The following is a 21,481-nucleotide window of genomic DNA, read 5'->3' as shown; positions in this document are numbered from 1 at the left end:
AAAGTTAGTAGCCTGTTAAAAATATATTTGTCACTCATACACAGAAATTATGAGTATTATTTTAAAAAATACATTAGGAAAATTAGCAATTTCATAGATTCATGAAATATCAGCTCAGGAGGAAATGACAAATGGCCACTAGTACTCAGAGAAAATCATGCACAGCAGTAGGACATCTTGGTTCAGAAAGCTTTTCCTTAAAAGTTTAGCAGTGACCCCAACCTGAGCAGGAGAGAGGGAGCTGCCCTATTGCCAACACTTCTCAGAGCGTTTTAAAAATTGACGCAGTCTCTTTGGGGTGCAATTTTGTGGTTGACTGAGAATGTTGGAGGAGCACTGTCCCCACAGGAAGTAAGCGTCAAGATGTGAGTTTTGCAATTACTTCTAATAGAAAAAAGTCAACACCACACTAACAAGCCTGAACAGCCCGTCCACGGGTGAAAAAAATTAAAAAATTGCCCCAAATTCTGGAATACCAAAGAACCACTGAAAATAAGGTATGGGGTGAGGGAAATGATTTGGAACAGTCTGGCTGCGGGGTGGACGTGCGAGGCTGGACACGCTCCTGGTCAAGGAAACAGACCAGCTGGCTGGGAGGCTGTGGACCCCTCAGAGGGACCAAAGCTCTGGGGTAAAAGACAACTCATCCTTTGTGCTATATTATTTATTTTTAGACCTTTTATAAGGTGAAAGTATTATTTACTAGTGTGATTTGAAAGAAAAACAAACCAAAAATCTGGCTTCAGACACGGATCTTTGGGGAGCAGCCCCAAGATGGACTGGGGGGCCGAGAAGGGGAGGTCGGGGGGCAGGCAGGGGCGAGAGCCAGCGCAGGGGCCCAGCCGGTTGAAGCCCGCGGGAGGCGAGCGCGTGAAGGGGCCTGCAGAGGAACCCCAGCTGCACGCAGACACCCATGTTTGGGGACCAGGGGCCGAGGAGGGCATGCGGAGAAGGCAGGGTCCAGACCGGGTCATTAGACAGGCACCAGCTTGCCAAGACGGACGCTCAGGCCCTGTCGGGTGAGCTGCAGGACCGTGGGGCGCTGCTGAACCCTCAAAGTGGGGAGAAGGCGGGGAAGCCGGGGTGCCCAGCGGGTGGGGGCGGCAGGTGCGCGAGCAGGTGGAGACTCTGTGCAGGTCCTGCCGTCGGGGCCGTGGCCTGAAACCCTCCCACATCAGCGCTGAAAGGGATTAAACTCGGCTGGGCTGCTGACCCCAGCACCCCAACTTTATCCCCCAGCTGCTCCCCGACGCCAGGGCCCCCACATTGCGGCGCTGCAGGGAGTCAAAGGGACACTCGTGGGGACCCGGGATGTGACGGCCGTGCCGCTGGAGAGTCCTTTGCTTGGAGTGACTCCGCTGGGCGGGTTACCCACGCAGCTTGAAAGCTCTTCCTGAGTACTAAGATGAGGGCACCGGCAAGTAGCCTAACGTTGGCGGCCAGCGACAGTTTGCAAAGAGCCTGCTTCCTTCGGCCGCCTGTGGGGTGGATGCTGGGGGCCAGAGCTGGGCCACTGGCCTCCCGGGACCTCGCCTCAGCGTCCTCCTTTGTAAAATGGGTCCTGTCCAGTCCATTTCTAAAGCCAGGGGCCTCCCTGGTGGTGCAAGGGATTGAGATGCAACCTATGAAGCTGTCGGCAGCCACTGCAGCACGAGTTGGATCCCCGGGCAGGGAGCTACCCACATGGCGCAGCAGACCTCTCCTGTCTCCCTGCTGCTCCCCTCAGCAGTGTGTTTCAGCAGATCCACCTGCTCTGCTCCTGGCTCTGTCTCTGGTGAGTCCTCTCACCCCCCTCCCACCCCAGCCCCTCAACTCTGGCCTACATCCCAGTTGTATGCATACATAGAAGTAAATCTTTAAATATATAAACATATATATTAAATATAAATTAAATATAAATATATATTTAAAGATTTATAGTTTTATATTTATATATAGTTATATATCTAGTTCTATATAGTTATATTTATATAGTTATATATAGTTATATATAGTTTATATATATTTATATATATAATTTATATATATATATATTAAAAAAAAACGAAGATCAGGGCCTCCCCAGTGGCGCAGCGGTTGAGCGCTGGGTTGCGAAGCTGGCCGCAGCCTCTGCAGTGCCAGTTTGATCCCCAGCTGCTCCCCGGCCACCGGAGGAGGGTCCCGCATGGCGCGCAGACCTCTCCTGCCGCCCGCTGCTCCCCTCAGCAGTGTACTTCGGTCCTTCTGCCTGCTCTGCTCCCCGCTCTGGCTCTGGTGCATCCTCTCACCCTCCTGTGCTTCTGACTGTACCCAGTGCATGTATAAATAAATAAATAAATATTAAAAAAAACAAACAAACTAAGATCAGCCTCTACCTCGCCCTTTCGCTTCCCTCCTCCCCTTTGGCATAGATAGGAAATATAATATAAATATATATAATACATGCATAGATTTCCCCCTCTGGAAAGACAGTTGACTGATGGTAGAAAAGAGGATATTGGAAAGAAAAATAAATTGAATTTATGCAAGCGGGAGGGGAAGCGCCTCATTAACAGAATAATTGAGCTCTTAGTTCATTTTACTTGTTATCTGGAGGAAAGGGTAAAAATCATATAGGCGATGAGACTTCTCCAAATGATTAAAAGAACAACCTCAAGGTTTGTATCTTAGATGTATCTAGTAATTATGAGCCTGACACTTTTTTTTTCTTTTTAAATATCATACGAGGCAGATGTATTTTTAAAATCCTGGCAATTTACACAACACTATGAAAGTGTCAGTTCTTCCTAATCAGAAGTTGTCTGCACTTCCCCCACCTTATTAGCAGTAATTCCTGCTAATTGATAATTATTACCTTTTTCTTAGGCAAATCGAGTTGTTGGTGTAACAACACTTCCTGCTTTGCTAAGATCAATATGTTTAACTATCACTGTAAATAATGCATAAAATTAATAATAAAACTAGGCTTGCTCCATAAAACACAAACTTCATCTTTTTTCATATCAGCGTCTGAATTTACAGTAGTTTTATTTATATATTTGTTTTTGCCACTGTCTGGTAATAATCAGCAGGTCTGAAGCTCCAATAATGAAACCCTTTCTATGCAAATGCCATCTGAGTAAGTCCCCATGGAGGGTAAACCCGACACCTTCGTCAAGTCCATTGTAATAAATCTTAGTTGATTAGTACAAAAGACCTGGTCTTTGTCTATTTGCACTGGGATGGACTGGACTGAGCCCTGAATGAGCTTCGGGGTCTCCCACGGATGGGTGTCCTGGACGTTGACCATGGCGTGGCTGTGGAGGGCAAGGCCAGGGGTCACAGCCCAGAATGACCTCCATCAGGGCCTGTGGCCCGTGGTCCTGGAAGAGCTTCCCATGACGGTCACTGTCCTCTGGCATGCGCCCCCACTCCATATCCTGTTCTGGATGAAATCAGAAACTGTCCGAAAGACAACGATGATGATGTGTTTTAACAGGAACCTGGAATCGGAAAATGCAGAGGGAGGTGTCCAAGGGAGAAGCAGGGAGACCTGAGCTTTTGCCTCAATTGCAGTCAGTGACCCTGAGAAAACCTTCCGGGTGCTGGGAGAGGCGCCCATATTTATTCCTTCACCTGATTAGAAAGGGGGTTCATCAGGCAACCCTGTGGGGAAACAGGACAGTGGGCGCAGGACCCTGTTCCTGAACGCTTGTGCCTCAGCCTGTGTTGAACAAGGTCCTCGGCGTTCACATTTGCAAAATGGAGAGGCGCACAGCCTGGAAACTTTCTGAGCCTCTTTCGGCTCTTTCATCCCATATGAAGTCAATGTCCTTTGATTTTGTTTTTATTTGGGGGGAATGAAAATGGGTGCAGCCAAAAGACTGATGCTGAACAAGTGGGGGACTCAGCAACAAAGTCACATGCCATGGCCCCAAGCAATGTCAGCTCTCAAAAGAAAAAGAAAAGGCCACTCAGGAAAGGGAAGGAATGGAGCACAGGAGAGCATGGAGCACAAGGAGCTGTGCTCTCAGGGCCTCAGGGAAGAAGAGGTCATCTCCCCAAGATAGCCAAACAAAGCCAGACCTAAGGGGAGCACAGAGATGACATGATGGCATTGGGCACAGGAGGAGGAGAGCCTGCGGAGCCCCCAGGGTGGTGGCAGAGGCCAAACCTAGTCTGGAGGCAGAAAAGAACAGCAGAAGGTGGGAAGGATGGCCAGTATTGAGTAGGGACGCCAGATGCCTGCTCAGAATGTCCAGGCAGAGGAAGAGGACCTGGACCCTAGACACGCAGTGCCAGGATGAGTCACAGCCTGCACACTCTCTGTGGGTAGTCACACCCCAGGGTGATCCTTGTGCCTCAGACACAGCAGCGAGCAGCAAGGCAAGAGCCAATGGCCCGTGGAGCTCAGAGTCTGCGCAAAAGTCTTACTGAATGCAGCCTTTATCAGGGAGCACCCTAGTTTTAGTCACAGGGTCCACATTCTTATATATATATATATATATATATATATATATATACACATATAAAAGGATTAGCGTGCGTGTGAGATACAGTGTGCTTCTCTTTTTGAATTGTATTATTTTTTATTGAGGTCATGTTGGTTCACAACACTGCATGCGATTTAGAGGCATGGGTTCACACCTTGTCAGATGTACATCACCACACCAGGCCACCGTTGAAATGCTCGTTGTCCTCCATTATAGTCCATGGGCCCCCTTCCACCTTTCTTCTCACCCCCACTTCCCCGTGTGGTAGCAAGTGAGCCAGACAATGTTCATATGCACGCAGGGAGCCCCAAGTCTCATGAACTCACCATCCATAATGACCCAGACAGGAGAAGGAAGCCATTAACTTTAAGATCAATGTGTCAACAACCTCTAATCAGATTCTATTTTATTTTATTTTTTAGTATATGTGCTGCCAAATAAACACTATTTTATTTCTTTTTTAATTTTTAATAGATTTTGTTTATTTATGCATATAAGAATTAGGATGTAGGCCAGAGGTGAGGGGGGTGAGAGGACTGCACAGAGACAGAGTGGAGAGCAGAACAGGAAGATCCACTGAAATATACTGCTGAGGGGAGCAGCAGGGAGACAGGAGAGGTCTGCTGCACCATGTGAGTATCTCCCTGGCCGGGAATCGAACTCAAGCCATAGTAGCTGGCGATAGCTTGATAGTGCAGAGACTTTAACCTCTGAGCCACTAGGGAGGCTCCAGATTCTATTTTAAAACAGAAATATAAGTGAGTCTTTCCTTGTAATCTACCAGGGTCATATGAGATATTGTAACCTGAGGGTAATGTTTGCTTCCAAATAAGGAACTATACCCCCCACAGGCAATGGTCAGACCCCATTTTTCTTGCCAAGTTTTGTAAACTCTTGTATTAGTCAGCTTTGCTGTATAACAAATAGGCCCCGTCCCTCAGTGGGATACAACAGCAACAAAAGTTATTTTTGCTCACATTATACTATATCTACAAAGTGTCACATGTTGGCTCAGGTCTTCTCCACATGTCTTCATCATGTTAGGTTCCAGACAGAGGAGCTGCCGCTCCTGGGACATGCTGCTCGGATGGCAGGGAGAAAGGGCCAGAGGTCTGGTGAACACCCACAGCAGTTGTCACAGTTTCTGCTTGACTGTGGTAAATAATATCTGCTCCTATGCCACTGACCAAGCAAATTGCAAGGCTAAGCTCTGTGGTAATGGGGTAAGAAGTTAGTACCAGGAGGGGCAGCCAGGTGTGATTCAGGGAAGAGCAGAGAGTCATTGAGAGCTGAGAACGAATCAATTCACCATGCAAATTAAAGTTTGACAGTGTGGCTATATGCTAGGCAAGCTATTGAACTGTCAAACTACTCTGAGATGCCAAGTTTCTTTTTCTAGAAAAGCAGATTATGTCCTCTAACAGGGGCTGAACACACCGGTCAAAAGATAGTTGAACCCCAATCTATTCTTCTATTCTTTCTAGATAAGTTGCCATGTCACCAGTATTATTCATTTTCTCATTCTCATCCTCTCTCACTCTCACAATTTCTCTCTCTCTCTCCAAAACTAAGTTATACAGTGGAAAATAAGTCACATTTTATTGCCACAGAATTTGCTGAATAACTTTCTCCTTCTTTAAATTTTATACTGAATGACTTGAGTTAATTTGAATGACTAATAAACTATCTAGTGACAGATATTACTGCCACCATCAAATCTAACTCATTATCAATCATAAGAAGTGTCATTGTTTTATGTACCACTAAGAAAAAAAAAGATGCCAATTAAACTAAGATATGCCATTAATTATAAAATGCATCCCAATTTCAGAGATGTTAAAATATGAAAAAATGTGTCCTAGACTCAATGAAATATGATATCTATTTTTATATTTCTTCATATCCAATTGTGTTTCAGATAAGACCTATGAATCTTCCTGAACTAATCATAATTTAAAATCAGCTTATATACAACATAACATCAAAAATGCAAACATTGAAAAATAAGTCAGAATTAAAACACTCTGAAGTGTTCACAGTCATTGTTCTATCTGCACATTAAAACTAAGTATTGTATTATTATACTTTTCTGTTATTTTCTATTTTTAATAAGTGATTGTGAATATCATGGTAAATATTATTTGTATTTTAATTGCATACAATATTGCATATGCCACATGACTAAATTAAAAAAAAAGAAAACAAAAATTAGCAGCTAGAAAGATACCAAAGATTAAATGGTGTTTATTCCTGGAGTGGACATGACAGCTATTTTGCTTTCTTCTCTCCACTTGTTCATTTTTTGTCCTGAAATTTTAAAAAAAAGAACATTTTGGGCCTCCCCTGGTGGCACAGCGGTTGAGCGCTGGGCTGCAAGGCTGCCCACAGCCTCTGCAGTGCTGGTTCGTTTCCTGGCCTCTGGCGAGGGTCCCACAAAAAAAAGAAGGAACATTTTTTTTTTTTCTAGCAAAGCAGGCCATGTCCTCTCAAAGAGGCCTGAACATACTAGTCAAATAAACAATTAACAATTGTCTATCAAATGTCACATTTATTCTAGGTAGCAAAGTGTTGAGCTGAAGACTCATTTCTTGTCAACCTCTCCTCCTTAGAGTGTGGCTTTATTAATATTACCACAAGTGAGGTAGAAGTGAAAATGTCCAATGGGACTTCCAGTAAGTCTGAAAAGCAAGGCAGTTATCTTCTTGGCTTTCCTTTCTTCCTTCTTGGAATACATCACAATGGCTGGAGCTTCAACAGCCTTTTTGGGCCTTGGATTAACTTGTGAAAGGCAGTCAGTGCAAAGTATGCTGGGGCCAGAACTATCGGATAGCCTGGGAATCTGATAAGGATGGAGCTACCATACCATGTCCAGACTGCTTCCCTTTGGACCTCCTGTACAAGAATAAAATAATGACTCTTTAACTTATATGAGTCTTTATCATTTAAACATTATTCGTAATTCATACAAAGAGTGCAAACAAAATCACAGTTCAAAAGTTGTCCTTCCTCTGCTTTTGCATTCTATATATGATCATGAATGTGGACAAGACACAAAATACAATGTATTCCCTATTCAATTAAAATAGACAGTTCTGAGTCGTCAAATTTTAACTTCAATTCACCTGTGTTCCACATCAGTGTCTAGGATAGCAGGGAATTCTGAGGTCTTTCGGCAACACCTGGCTAGGCTCAAGACTTGGTAGTATGGGTCCAAACTCTGTGCTTGTATCTGTTTAAAGATGAAAAAAAAGGAATGACTATGAGACTATGTACACTGATTGGGTTGCAACATTGTTAATTTATGGTGTGTGGTTATATTTAACTTGGATTTTCATTTCATTTTATTTTTCCAGTTTCTTAGTGTGGAAGCTGAGGTCACTAATTTGATAGTTTCTTCTTTTCTAATATAGACATTTTAAAACCACAAATTCCCCCTCTAAGTACTGCTTTAGCTATATCTCACAAATTTTGATATGTCAGACTCTAATTTTCATTCAGTTCCAATATCCTCTAATCTCTCATATTTTGGGTTCCTTCTAATTTCTAGGTTTTTATTCCCTTTCTATTTGGAGTTCATCAACAATCATGGGTATTTTCAGTTAAAGTTTTCATTAAGCTTTTAAAAATTCAGTTGTTAGTTTTGAAATATTTTTCTGTTCTCTCCGAGTCAAAGGACTCCAATTACATGAATTTAGGTCATTGAAAGCTGACCTTAGGTCACCAATACTGCTCATTTTTTTTTCAATATATTTTCTCACTATATTTCCTTTGAATGTCTGGTAATGTTTTATTCAATGCCAGAGATTGTGAATTTCTCCTTCTTGAGTATTATATATTTTGGATTCCTACAAAAAGCATTGTCTTATTCTGGGATATAGTAAGTTACTTGGAAATAAGTCTTACTCTTTTGGATTTTACTTTTAAGCTTTATTAGGCAAGACCAGAACAATAGTTAAACTATATCAAATTTTGCCTGTGACTGAGGGAGCACAGTTCTTATAACTCTACTTCATGTCCCACGATATATTAGGATTTCCACTCCATTTTTCAGGAGTAGGCATTTTTCCTGCCCTATGTGATCTCCAGGAATTATTTCCTCTGATCCTTTCAGATGTTTCCCTCCCAGCCTTTTGTAGTGTTCTCACATGCCTGTACTGATCAGTCTTCAGGTGAAGAATTGAGGGAAACCTACTCCATATCTTTGAATTAATTTTCTATGCAGCACTCTCCTCTCTGATACCCCATCCATCTTGGCCTCCCAGAAATATTCTCTCAGCTCAGGGACACTGCATGCTCCACCAGCTCCCTTCTCCCTTTGCCATGGCCTGGAAACTTTCTAAGCCACAGACTAGAATAACTTGGGGTTCCAACTCATTTGATTCCCCTCACTGCCTTTCATTGCCGCACGTCCAAGTTTTGAAAACTGTTGCTTCGTTGAGTTTAATACTGTTTTATTTGCTTCATTTGTAAGGACACATCTGGTTTCTGTTACTTCCTCTGGTGATAAGTCAAAGTTGGATCTAATTTTCTATTGTAAAGATGACTCATATATTAGAATCTTTGAGAAGAATCTGGAGAGCAATTCTGTGCTGAAAAATAATCTTGATAGTCTTGTGAGACTGTGGTCAGTTATTTCCTTAGCCTTGGAGGCATGTCTTTTTGTAGAAAGTCCCTACCTCCTGGGCCTCCCTGGTGGCCTAAGGGATAAGTCTAGGGCTTTCACTACTACGGCCGAGTTCGATCCCCAGCCAAGGAGCTAACACACATATGGTGCAGCAGACCTCTCCTGTTTTCCTGCTGCTCCCCTCAGCAGTGTATTTAAGTCCATCTGCCTGTTGTGCTCCGCACTCTGTCTCTGGTGAATCCTCTCACCCTCTGCACCTCTAGCCTGTACCCTGGTATTTCTATACAAAAAAAGGGAAAGAAATAGCCTACCTCTCCTTCTCAGGCTAGTTTCAGACTTTTTGCCAGCTAAGTGATCTTAGACCTGAACTCCCTTACTTCAGTATTTTAATATGTAAAATGGAATACTATTTTCCACCTACTGGACTTACAATTGTTAAATTTAAAAGCATTTAAAAATGCCTTTCACATAGAAAATTCCTGGAAAGTACTCACCTCACTAAAGTAATTAAAAGCTGTACACTTTAAAATAAATGGGTTTGTTCATTGTCAATTTAGTTATATATATTTATCCATCTATCTATCAATCTATCAATCTATCGATCTATTGATCTATCGATCTATCTATCTTTGCTCCAAGGAAGGTCTGTAAAATGCTCTCCTTTGTGAAATGAACTCAAATTTTACATTTTTTTGTAAAATTTAATTAAAAAATCTAATAAAAACTATTTCCTAAAATATGCAGGAAAGAGCTTTTTTTTTGCAACTTGGTTTTTTTCAACTTGATTTTCATTTGGGAACCTGTTGAAACTTGATGGAAGACTCAGTATTAACAAAGTTGGCATTTCTTTTAACTACTTCAGGGTCCCATGGGCCACAGATACAGAGTTGCCCAAGACCCCTTGACATATTCTGAGAGAGAGAACATTATAGATACAGTCAAGTGCACTGTCCTCACATTCTACCATGGTGTTCTTCATGTGAAGAATGGGTATTTATGGGTATTTCAGCTTCCAGAAGTTTCCAGTGGCTTGCAGATGATAATATCAGTATATAGCCATATAGTCCCTTTCTCGCCATTCTAAATTCTTCAATTTTACAATAAATTACAACAGAAACCAAATTATTTCTTTTTGTCTGTGTAATGCTAGGCAAAAGAAGGAAGAACATTTTTTCTATCTATTTTCTTCAGAATGAAAATAAAATCCTTAAACTTACATGTACTAGACACACTTTGATTGAAATCAGTGTCTTCCTTAGCCACAATGGTGACTCCTGAGAATCCGTATTTGTAAATGATCCCAGTGCTTTGGGTCAGGTGTACACAGCTGGCAAATGCCTTACCAACCAAATCTGGACTAAAAAAATATCAGTTGTATTTCATACTGAGTTAACAACACCAAAGAAGCTATTTTACAAACACAGGGCTATGATTGAGATATCTTCCACCAGAGAGATAGTATAAGCAGGTAAGACTATCTGTGGACATAAGACGAGGAGTTAGATTGAACAAGTAGACAACTTTTCAGAAGGGCCATCTCCTAAGCATCACGGATGATGGTCCATGACACGTCCCAGAACTGGCCACCTTCCCAGCCTGAGGTTCATAGTGGCAGGACTGTGTCCTGAAACTACATACCCACATGTCATTTCCACTTGTGTTGGTTTGTTCTGCTTGCAAGCAAAGTGTTCTAACTAATAGCATGGCGAAGTGAAATGGAGTAAAGAGCAATTGGCCTGTGACTAAAGGCAGAGAAGCCACCTAGAAATGACTGAGCACAAACGTCAGCCAACAACTCTGGTCTGAACAGATTCCTAAAATCTGAAAATCAGCTCATGGGAGGAAGATGTAGCAGGTCCATTTTACAGATGAATAAACTGAGTTTAATTCAAGTGATTCAGTTTGTTCAAGTTATTTGTCCAAGCTCATAAAAATAGCGACAGATGTTGGAATCCAAGTTTGCAGTGAGGTCAGCTGAATTGAAAGTGTAGAATTATCACACGAGGAGCCATACAGCCTGTTTCAGAATAACGGGGGTGATATCTGAATTCCTGAATTCCTTGATCCCAAGTTGGGTTTGGCTTATCGATCATAGGAACTTACTCATCAAATTAACTTACACAGGAAGTCATTCAAAACTTGTCCTATAGTGACAGGGACCAGCAGTCCTATTATTATCCTCCAGGTATAATAAGCAATTAGGTAAGGTTCTTGTTAATTCAATCAGAGAAGCAGAGAAATATTGCAACTCTTTGGATTAAGGTCTGAAATCAAATTTTTTTTACACGGTTGACCTTTGTCAGTTTCATGTAAGAGGAACTGATGATGAGTCACTGAACTAGCAAATTAGCTTTGCAGAGCTGTTGACAGGGTCAGGAAGACATGACACCCATTTTAACAAAGATGAGGTATATGACTCAGTTTGGGAGGCTTCAGCCATAAAGATCTTCAGCGGTGCTTTGGAAGTAGACTCTTAAAATGAGTGTGTGTGTTTTTTGTTTTTTTTGTTTTTTTTTTTTTTTTAGTTTTTCCTTGAGACATTTAACCCCTTTGCTCATCTTTCAGAATCAGTTAGAAGGTGTGAAGCTTGCTCACCAAAACTTCAAGAAGGCAGAGCTTGTTTTCAACTGTTTAAAGCCTAATGGAAAAGTTGGGTGTCCAGTCTGCACCAGTGTGTGGCTGCAGTGGAGCATTTTACACACGTCAGAAACACAGAGAGCTATTTCCAATTTGCAAAAGAAAAATGCAAGCACAGGAAGGGTGTGTAAACTTCTGTACTCTCTTTCCCCCACATCTACATTGAAATTCAAGATCATGGCAGAGGATGCTGTGTGCAAGAGATAAGGCAGACTAATAGACTGCTGGTCCTGCTGTTTGTTCCCTCAGGTACCAGCATCACCTTCTGTCCAGACTGAGGTAGTTGTCATCATGTGATGGGGTTGTAGCCAACTGACTGTAAAAGGAAGCTATTGGTAGCAATTGCTTCCTGGGGCATCAAATATAACCATGGGAAACTGTCCTTGTGCTTGCTCCTTGTGATGAGTCGATAGAAGCACAGCAATTTTGGAAACTATGTTCAAGTTGGGGGATCCAGAGACGGAAGGTGTCTGCCTCTGAATCACCATTTAGAGGAAGGCCATGCCCCAATTTATTTTAGACCATTTATCTTGGACTTTATTATGCCCAAAAATCAACTGTGATGCACTCCAGTCATCAAGACATGTGGGAGTTTGACCCTACAACTAGAGTAAAGGGCAAAGAGGCATGAAAGTGATGTGAGGCTTGGAGGAAGGACTTGCAATGGTACTAAAATGTGATGGCTGATCTCATGGACCCGCCAGTGCCCAGCTGCTTGATGGAACACTAGCAGTAGATGCAGCATTAAAGCCAGTTTTCTAGATGTGATTGCCATTTGTAATTCACTGATTTTAAAGAAAGCAGAATACTCTTCATCATGTCAGTGGAGCTCATCCAGCCCATTGAGGGAATTGACCAAGGTTGAAGAACAAAGACCAAGGCTTCCCTAACAGGGAATTCTGCTTCCAGACTGTGGCGTCAAAATTCTGCCCAAGTTTCTAGTCTTTAACCTGAAAATTGCAGCATCAGCTCTTATTCAAATGCTTGTCTGCTGGCTGGTCATACATCGCTCAGGTCTGTCAGCCTCCCCAATCACATGAGCCAATTCCTCAAAATAAAGTTCTCTCCTTCCATATATCTGCACAGTCATTCGTCCTTCTGGCTCGAGAGCCCGTGGTTCAGGTGCTCCAGATTTTCCTGACCAATATGGATGGAAACAGTGGGAAGAGCTGGAAGGAGCAGGGCTGAGAGGTGGGGGGCAGGAAGATGCTGCTGCTGATTTACATCCTCTCATCACTGAAAAATTGCAGGAAGAGAGATGAGGGTGAAGCAGGCCTCTGGCCCATGACTCCAGTTAGGCCATTTAGCCTGTTCTGACCAGTGAGCAGGAAGGAAGGGGCTAATGGCATGCTAGGTGGAAGTCTTATTCATTCCAAATGATATTTATTGAGGCTGAGGAGGTTTACATCTTTGTATCTTCTCTGGGGGTCTCAGGTTGAAACTCTGCACATGTCTCTTTCACAGCCTGCCCGCAACAGTGCGCGCACTATCCTCCACCGTGTTTCACAAGTCAGCATAGGATGTGTCTCTTTTCCTTCTGCCACAAGGCCGGTGATATATAGAGGCTTCATGACCTTTCTGAGTCCCAGAAACAGGGCATCTGGAACCTTCTGTAAACACACAGAATGAGCAGAAATGAATTTCTGTATCAAAGGTCTTTTAATGTGGTGTGCTTGTTAATGTATCCCGACTCATCTCGATTTATGTTCCTCTAGATACAGACTCCCCCATGCACATCCTGGCTGCCTTCACTTCCTAGCTGTGTGTCTTTGGACAAGTTACTTAACCTCTCTGTTGTTCAATTGTCTCCATTTGACAGAAGAAAACAGAGGACTTGTGGGAAAGCGTTGTTGTGAAGTGAACTGAGTTGGCTAACACAAGTCATGCTCTTATTTGTCATAAGCCCATAAAAATTTGTTAAATATCACCCATGATTATAGTGTGCCTTTTAAGTAAAATTTTATTGACTGACCTTTGTCCTATAACATACACCTCACAACACCCATCACCAAAGTCCTGGTGTCGTTCATCCTATCAATTGACTCTTCTACCCATTCCTTCATTCCATCTCCTTTCCCCTTGGGTAACCACCATTTCTAAAAGTGAGTGTGCTTTTAACCACCTTTCACACAGTGACCAGGAAGCCATGACAATTAGGATGGACAATACAAGTCTTATAAGTGATTCGCAATCAGTACTTTAGAGTATCAGTCAATTCATCCACTGTCTCTAGAACCTAGATAGTGCATACATTAGGCTTTGCCTTCATCGACTGCCCCATAATCTCAACCTCTCTATATCTCCATCTATCTATCAACTATCTATCTATCTATCTATCTATCTATCTATCTATCTATCTATCTATCATCTATCAATCATCTGTCCACCTTATATCTATTTCTATCTGCATTTCTATCTATCATCTACCTATCTCACCTGTCTTTTCTCTGTTTTTACTTTAAATAATGAAAAATATAAATAAAGTTCTTAAATGAGGGCCCAAGGTTTTGCTACTGGGCATGCTTTGCCATCCTCTGGTCTATTCAACCATATGGCATTAATTTCTTTCGATTTTTCTTATACAAAATCATTATTTAACCTCTATTCTGCATGGAGCCAGTGACCACCCCTTATGCAGTAGCATTCTCCCCCAGGCACACTTCATGCATGCATTCACCAGTCAGACACTCTCCCTAAATCTGACCGAGTCATCAGCTGCCCTCTGAGCTGCTTTTGCTTCAAGAACAAGGAAAGAGATAATCTGATTGGCTCATCCCTCCCCAGTGCGATGGACATACCCTTTCTGGAGGCTTTGAAGTACAGCTAGTAGAATAGAAGTGATCATTAAAAGGGAAACAAATCCTTTATTTACATGAACAAATATCGATGAGCCACATTGCCGAGCAACAAAAGACTTCTGGTGCAGTGTTTAGCTTGGCGTGCTTGGTGGGAACAGCACATGGTGGGCACAAGATCTGGCTCACCTTTGGGGTGGATCTCAGTGGTCCATGGATGTTAAGAATGAGCGGTGAGGGTTGTGACCAACACTTGGATGAAACCGATGCTCAGGTTTCTCATGGAAACTTGCGTGTAAGGTGAATCTTCAAGATCGGCCCCTCTTTCTAATACCTGATGCAGGATCCCGTGCCTCCAAGCTCCACTAGTAGACAACACATGTGACAAACAGGGACATCCATTTCCAGAAGAAAGTTGCAGTGTGGCCCGTGTTGCTTCTCAACAGGTAGGCCCTATGAAGGAGCACACACTGGCTGGATCTGACTATTTTGCAATCTTTCCTCGCAATGTTGTCCAACTCAGCTATTGCCTTTTCTCGTCCTTGGCGTTGCTTTGTAATTCTGTTTGTCCATCTGTTATTTGTCCTTCTGGCAATGTTGCCTGCCCATTTTTATATTTTTCTGTTTTTTGTTTTTCCCCAGTAATTTTCCAACAGCAGTCTATGTTAGATGTTCTCTCTTGCCCCCCTTCTGAAGACATGTTGCAAGAAACTCTAGACCTGAAGGGAGGTGTGGGGCCTGATTTCTTTGAGGACTTGTGTCTTAAGCTGCATCTATGGTATATGCTGTGTGTTTCCAGTTATTTTATACGAGGAGCACAAATTCTTTTATTTTACTGAATATGGATCTGCCATAGAAAGGGTCCAACAGTTTTTGTTACTTTGCAGTAAATATATCAATATTGCTGAGTTTTTTTTTTTTTTTTTTTCTGGAGGTGGGTATCTGCTTCAAGTTCTCTCCCCTGCTTTTAAAGAAATTCAATAGAAAAACCTAAGACACATTAATTAAGCAATAGAATTGGGGAGATGTATTCCTTAACACACCCCGTGCTCTAGGCCCCATCTCCTCTAACCCTCCTCACACGTGAGGCCCAGGGACTCTTTTTTTTTTTTTAAATACATTTTGTATTTTTTAAAGATTTACTTATGTATACAAGAGCTGGGGTACAGGCCAGAGGTGCGGTAGGGTGAGAGGATTCACCAGAGAGAGAGAGCAGGGAGAAGAACAGGAAGAGGGACCAAAGACACTGCTGAAGGGAGCAGCGGGCCAGACAGGAGAGGTCTGCCGTGCCATGTGGGTATCTCCCTGGCTGGCAGGGAATCAAACCCATGCTGCAGAGGCTGCGGACAGCTCCACAGCATTGTGCTCAACCCATTGCACCATGGGGGAGGCCCATCCAGGGTCTCTTACCCTTTGCTAAGTCAAGGTTGAAAGATCTAAACTGAGGGAACCTATGATAAAGGCATCACGTTATAGTGGTTCTGCTAAGGTCACACCTTTAGAAGAGGCAACCTTACACTGAGTCTGTTCTCTCATACAGAAGGAGATATTCCTGCATGATGCTGGGACATGAGTTTGTCCATAAAATTCTATCCCTGAGGACCTCAGAATGTGACCATATTTGGATATAGGATCTCTGAAGGGGAAACTGAGTTAAATGAAGTCACAGTAGGGGAAGGAAACGTGTCCTCATAAGGGACAAGTAGGGGAGGGACTTATCCTCATAAGAAGAGAGTGTTAGGGCACAGACACACACAGGTGAAGACGATGTGAAGACACGGAGACAGACCACAGCCAATGTGTTGATCTTGGACTTTTAGCACCCAGAATTGTGAGGAAGTAAATATCTTTTGTTTAAGCAACATCTAACTCTCTCTTTCTTGATCAATCACCCATCAGTCTATCAATCATCTATCAGCTATCTATTATTTAGTTTTGATTCATCTCATCTATTAATCAACCATCATTTATCATCTGTATACTCATATACAGCAGACATAGACAAACAATGAATTCAGCATAAAATAGTGTAAAGGCAATAGGCTTAGCCAGTCACCCCTATATCCACTATCCTAAGACAACATCTGTTTTAATGTCAACACAAAGTATCCTAATCCTTTCCCTCCCAAGCCTAACTGTGTGCTCGTAGCATTTCCACTCACTCAATCATAGTGTCCACAGGTGAGAATACCCAGTAGTTCATCTGATCGTTATCACTTAACTATCTATCAAAATACATAATATTATTAACCCTGCTAAAATGCAAAATATTTCTTTGTAATTATGTGCTGAGACATTATTGTATATTTAACTATTATTTTCCTGTGTTAATAACACTGATACAGATGCGCTCTGTATGCTGAGTAGAATATAGTCTACAGTAACACCACCCCCCCGCAGAGGTGTGATGCTTCTCTGTCAGTATTTTCTTTCCACATTTGCATGGACACTCACATCGATACCTCTAAACTTTGCTGGTTATCTCTGAGGCAAATATTTTCTGAATTTGTGTGTTGCTACTTTACCTGTAGAAATTTTAATCTCTGTATATGCCAACCAATTGAATAGTGTGAGAGTCTTCCTGTCATTTCAGCGCTCTAGGATTACGTCTGTGTCCTGAGATCACACACATACTCACCTAGACATTACCTGGAATTACTAATTTTATCTAATGACTTAATCTTGCTGGGATCTATTTTGCTAGAGTATTATATGAAAATCTCTTTGAATGTTTCCCAAGTAGCAAATAAGCTGTCCTAAGAGTGTTCAAAATTTCCCTCTCCCTCCCCACTACATTTGTTTCTGTCTGTGTTACAAACACCACAAACACAGTGACTTCGGACAGTGCCCAGCTGTGAGTTCACAGACCTGCCAGACAAAGCCCCAGCACAGCAGGGCTTGGTGCCCTGCTTGGAGTCTCACCTGGCTGCCGACTTGATGGCAATACTGTGTCCTCGGGTGGTGGCTTGACTAGGGTAAGGTTTGCAACCTGCTTCCTCAAGTTGTTGGCAGAATTCATGGCCTTGCCTTTGTGACAGGGGGAACCTGATTCCTTACTCACTGTTCGGGCCAGCGGGGGCCACGCTCAGCTCCAGGAGGCTGTCCTCAGGGCCAAGTCACATGGCCCTTCACACCTGGCCTCTTTCAAGGTCTCACCTGATGAAGTCAGAGCCGTCCAGAGTAATCTCTTTTATTAACTCAGAGTCCACTGGTTAGGGTCCCTAATTGCATTTGTGAAAGTCCTTCCCCTTCGTCATAGAAGTTAACGAACTGGGGAGACGTGTGAAATTCACATTCACCGGTGAGTCCTCTCAATGGGAGGGGGTTGCGGGGGGTGTGGACATCAGGGGCTGTGACTCATGGAACCAGAAAGAAACCTGCCCAACCAAGCCGGCGTGCTTATGCCGCCTTTATCACATATTATCATCTTTCACTTTTGTGCCATATTCTATAGCCTCCTCTTGTCCTGTTCCTCTTTTCCCTGAGTCTGCGCTGCCTGACTCTGGCTGCTACAGGATTAGAAAGTATTTTTCTTGATCATCAGTCTTGGTGCCTTCCCTTTTCATCTTCCTTCCAAAATACTTGCCTGCATTCTATTTGTTATTTATTCTCACAAATGAACTCTAGCACCATTTATCAAGCTTCCAGGCCCAGTCCGGAGGCTGTCTCCTTTGAATGTTGGATTTTGAGCTAGTGAAACCTGTGCATTCTATCGAGGAGCATTTCTCCCTGGAAAAATGTAGTCTTTCCATGGAGACCATGTCTTTCTCATTGAATGAAATAAGTGTGTGTTGACTGTCTGCTCTGCACCAACATGGAAATAAACAAAAAGACTCGTGCTCCTGGAGCTCTGCTTTACAGGAGGAGATGGACAATAGATAAGTAAACACATGCACAGGGTGGTGGTGAGTAGCGCTCGGGCCTGTGGAGCACCAGAGTGAAGCAATTAAAAAATATATGCCCAGGACGTGGTGGGCAACTAGGTAAGGAAGTCGGTGATAAGTACCCAGTGAGATATTTAATCTGAGACATGAATACGCTCTCAACTATGGAAAAATTAGAGGGAAAAGCCCTTTGGTCCCAGGAAAGGCCAGGAGAGGCCACTCAACAGGTGGGTCAGGGCCAAGGGTCTCACCTGTGCCGTTCACACCTCTGAGCAGTCAGTTTCCACAGCAGCCCCTGCAGGCATCACACCTGCAGTTTAGGGACAGACTATTTCTTTTTTTAACTTCTAGAGAGAATGAATTAATTTTCCATGATACTGTCTAAATGATTGCTACTGATAGGCGAGCTAATGATTTTTAGAGTATTTCCTTCAAAGCAGTCACATCACTCAACTGTGATTAATTCTGCAAGTTCTTCAGTTTATATACTTGCATTTTGGAGGAAGATTCTCCTAACAATGATAGCAATTCTGCGGTGAAATCAATATTGCATCTACTTTTTCAAAGGTCGTGACACCTTTGATTTCTGTTGCATAACTAAACAAAGGTTTTATTTTTATAGATCTCAGTGAGATTAATTCCCCTGTTTTATAATAAGCTACAAATGGGTTAAAATGGAAGGTGTGATTCTCCTTTTTATTTTTTTTCCTGATATTTTCATGTTGGATATAGATGCTCTTCCTAATTTGGATCTGTTATAAATAAAACCAGTTTAGGGTGGTTGTTTCAGGTTTCTCCTCACACTTATTTGCTTTAAATACATTAAGCAGTACAGGGTGTATTGGTTATAAAGAATCGCTGGGTTACTAGTGAGGCCAATGGACCGGGGAGAGAGTTTCCAGCTGCTGGCTGCAGCTCTGTCCAGGAGTTCACTTTAGAATTATTACTTTGATTGGGCCTCCCCGGTGGCGCAGCGGTTGAGCGCTGGGTTGCAAAGCTGCCCGCAGCCTCTGCAGCGCCGGTTCCATCCCCGGCTGCTCCCCGGCCACCAGAGGAGGGTCCCACATGGCGAGCAGACCTCTCCTGCCGCCCGCTGCTCCCCTCAGCAGTGTACTTTGGTCCTTCTGCCTGTTCTGCTCCCCGCTCTGGCTCTGGTGAATTCTCTCACCCTCCTGCACTTCTGGCTGTACCCAGTGCTTGTATAAATAAATAAATATTAAAAAAAAAGAATTATTACTTTGATTGACTTGGGAGGAAAGTGACGCTTTGTTAGAAAAGCAGGGAAGGGAGGGAGAGAGAGTGAGGCACACTGGGGCATCTGAGAACACAGGAGTCTGTGCCACTCCCATTTTTTTAACCTCTAAAACTCATGATTTTTTTTTAATTTTAATGAATCATTTTATTTATTATTTTTTAAAACATCCATGTTTATTTTTTCACAGTACACGATGTCTCCCCTCAGGTGCAGTCACAATAGTATTCCCATCACCAAAGTGCCCACAGTCTGAGACCCTGGGGTGGGGGGCAGCAGGAATGGGGAGACGAGAGCAGTGGGGAGCAGAGCTCAGTGGAGTGGGGTGGGGGACTATGGCCACCCCCATTTTTGCAGATGGCTCCTGGCCATAAAATTTTCCTTTCCCTGCAGACACAGAGTGACCACGAGTCCAGGCACTGCCCTTGATTTGCTGTGCAGCCCTGGCCAAGCCTGTTACCTCCTCTGAGCCTCTTTTTCTTCTGAAAGACTAACCTGAAGCTTGTTATTAGGATTAAATAAGGAACCGTATTTGAAAATGCCAACCATCTTACTATGCACAGAATTGAGGCATCAGAATGTTTTTCCCTCTATTTTTCTTCCAAGGCAAAGGAAGCTTCTGGCTGCTCTGGGGTCTGCAGACATTCCTGAGGTTTTTTTTTTTTTAAGATTTATTTATTTATGCATATAAGAGCTGGGGTACAGGCCAGAGGTCGGGGGGTGGAGAGGACTCACCAGAGACAGAGTGGGGAACAGAACAGGCAGACTGAAATCCACTGCTGAGGGGAGCAGTGGGGAGACAGGAGAGGTCTGCTGTGCCATGTGGGTCAGCAACCTGGCTGGGGATTGAACTCATGCTGCAGTGCCTGCGGATAGCTCCATAGTGCTGACACTGAACCCCTGCACCACCAGGTAGGCCTCTACATTCCTGTTCGATGTAGCCGGTGGAACAGGCCCTCGGTGACTGGGAGCTTCGAGGCAGGGCCTTTGTACGGCCAGTGCTGCCGCTTCCTTCCTCGTGGTGGGCATCAGCAGCAGCATCACCCCCTCAATGGAGATGCCCTGAAGTCATTGGGGATACCTGGTGAGTAGGATTTTTTTAGTCCCCAGGCCCATCACATATCTTGCAATGTTAAAGCGAGAAGGCAGTTATTTGCGAGGGAGGCCTGACATTCCGTTCCCTGCAAACCCGGGCTGACTTACTGACAAAGCGCCCGCTCCCTGCCTGGCGCTGGGCATCCCCTGCTTCTCGGCCTCTGCCGCCTCTGCCGCGTCCCTGCTCTGACCGAACACACACTTGTGGCGGCAAAGCTGCCTGTGTTTTCACAACTGCCCCTGTGTGTCCCGAGACTAGATGGCTGGCCCCTCCTCTGCTCCCCGCTTTCACAAGCCAGGTTTCTCACGCAAAGTTTATCAATCGGTGTCCAAACTCTGCTGAAATCTGTAACCATCCATTTGGGAGTCGCTGCTCTAGAATTGATTATTTCCTCTTCCCTGTCATTTCAGAGCATGAGCTATATACGAGTGAAGTGGAAAACCAATGGAGCCAGGGAGGAAAAGCCAAGCCGGTGCCCCTGAACCTGCAGAATGTGGAGACCCCGAACCGGCGGCCCTCGGCGGCCACGGCCCTCGGCTTGTCCTCCCCACACTGGCAGCCGGGCCGGCAACCGGGCCGCTCTCCCTGGGACCGAATGCTGATCAGTGCCCGGGAGTGACAAAATCGTACTGGAGACTGAGAGATGACCAGCTTTAACGCTCCCCCCTGCGCACAGAGAGAACACCCCCAAACTCAGTTCTCACGCCTGGGAAATGTGGTCAACAGTTACAAAATAGACATA

The 21,481-nt window shown here is 43.7% G+C and overlaps 1 long non-coding RNA gene across 2 annotated transcripts; it reads left to right on the top strand.

Annotated features, from left to right (window-relative positions):
- The first annotated feature begins 17,403 nt into the window (after positions 1-17,403).
- LOC119238340 (uncharacterized) lies at positions 17,404-21,481 on the top strand. 2 transcript variants are annotated; one of them, XR_005123550.2, is made up of 3 exons: positions 17,404-17,482; positions 20,556-20,727; positions 21,150-21,481. It is a non-coding gene; the product is annotated as an uncharacterized LOC119238340 (long non-coding RNA). The 2 variants fall into 2 exon arrangements; XR_008550802.1 differs by having other exon boundaries at positions 17,404-17,808.

Source organism: Talpa occidentalis, unplaced genomic scaffold (genome assembly GCF_014898055.3).
Source record: "Talpa occidentalis isolate TD23 unplaced genomic scaffold, MPIMG_talOcc4v2.1 talOcc4.11, whole genome shotgun sequence".
In the NCBI taxonomy this organism is placed as follows: domain Eukaryota; kingdom Metazoa; phylum Chordata; class Mammalia; order Eulipotyphla; family Talpidae; genus Talpa; species Talpa occidentalis.
This window is presented reverse-complemented; position numbering and strand designations above follow the sequence as displayed.